This window comes from Geospiza fortis, unplaced genomic scaffold (assembly GCF_000277835.1).
Source record: "Geospiza fortis unplaced genomic scaffold, GeoFor_1.0 scaffold33, whole genome shotgun sequence".
Taxonomy (NCBI): Eukaryota; Metazoa; Chordata; class Aves; order Passeriformes; family Thraupidae; genus Geospiza; species Geospiza fortis.
In genome coordinates, this window is record NW_005054766.1 from 31,466 (window position 1) to 33,324 (window position 1,859).

A 1,859-nucleotide genomic window follows, 5' to 3' on the forward strand; every position below is an offset into this window, starting at 1 on the left:
CGGGGGCTCCCGGGGAGGCTCCCGGGGCGGCTCCCGCTTCCGAGGGGGCTCCGTGTTCTCGTAGGAGCCCTGGAACAGGGGAGGGAGGGGTCCTGTTAGAGCCTTACCCCCTGGGAATTTCATATTCCCCGTACTAAAAAATACTAACCCCTAAAAAAATATTGCATTAAACCTGGAATCGTAAAGAAAACATGTAACATTAAGTGAAAAAGCTGAAATTGTAAGTGTATCGTTTAAACACACGGATGTAAGGTGGTGTAACAAAAAACTTACATTTTAAAGTTTTATAACATAGTAATATATATATAAAACAAAAGTTCTGAAGCACTTGCTCCTCACCTTCTTTATCAAAAATTTAAGCAATACTTTAAAATTGGGTAAAAAACTTCACATTACAAACCTCAGTTAGGTGCTGAATCAGAAATAAAAACAATTCGAGTACCATTTCTTAATTAAACAGCCTATCCCTAAAAAACCTTGTAAAAGTTAGTTTTGCTATATTTATTGCAGTTATTTTAAGTACGTTTACATATATTTTATTGTTTTGTTATTAGAAATTATGTTTGGTTATTTATTACGCTTACATATTTATTGTATATTCAGTTTGCTACATTAACGTACTACAAAATTCACAACTTATAAAAATACATAGAAATTAATATCTAGCTCAAAGTACACGTTTAGCCACAACCTTCGCAAAATACAAAATAAAACTGCACAGGCTCCCCATACCCACCTGAGGGGGGGTGCCGGCATTGGGGGGTCCCTCGGGGGGTCCCCCGTAGCCTCGGTAGTCCATGTCGCGATAGTCGTGATCGCGCTGGGTGCGGGAGCCGTCCTCGGAGGGGGGAGGGGCACCCCCGTAACGCCCCGTGCGGTCCCCACGGCCCCCCCTGGGAGGGGGAGGGGAGGGTCAGCAGGGGCCCAGAGCTCTGGGGGTCCCCAAAATCTGAACCTCGAATCCTGGGCCCAAAATCCGTACCTCAAATCTGCCCCCCAAATCCTGCACCCCAATCCTGACCTCAGTTCTGAAGCCTAAATCCTGGACCTCAAATCTGCACCCCAAATCCTGGACCTTAAATCTGGACCTCAAATCCTGGACTCCAAATCTGCACCCCCAAATCCTGGGCCCCAAATCTGGACCTTAAATCCTGGGCCTTAAATCTGCACCCCAAATCCTGGGCCCCAAATCTGCACAATAAATCCTGGACCTCAAATCCGCACCCAAATCAGGACCCCAAATGGCGCCTTCCACCCTCCGGGGTCCCCAAAGTCCCCTCTGCCCTCAGCAATCCCCAAATGTCCCCTCACCCTGCCATGGGATCCCCAAATGCCCCCTGAAGTGTCCCCAAATGGCCCCTCCCTCCCCAAAAAATTAAGTTTCGTTTCCTAGGGTCCTCAACAGCTGCCCAGATGTTCTCCTCACCCCAATGCCGAATTTTGGGGATCCCCAGGTCCCCCCTCACCTGCGCTCGTACTCCATGGTGCCAGCACCTGTGAGGGCAGCAACTGGTCAAGACTGGCAGGAACTGGGAGTTACTGGGGTGGGCTGGGAGGAATGACTGGAAAATTTTATGGCAAACTGGGAGGGCCAAAATGGAGAAACGAGGATGGAACTGGGATGAACTGGGAGCCACTGGGCCCAGCGCAGGGGAGGAGGAGCAGACACGACCACCCTCATACTCCGCCCCTAATTAGCATGCAAGTCCGCGCCCTCTAATTAACATACATCGCCCGATCCCCTAATTAGCATGAAAATTCCAGCCCCGGGTCCCGCTCTCACACCCCCTCCCTCACAAAGTGCGCCGGGAGTTCCGTTCAGCCCCGCCCCTCCCGGTCGGCCCCTCCCATCCCGTTCA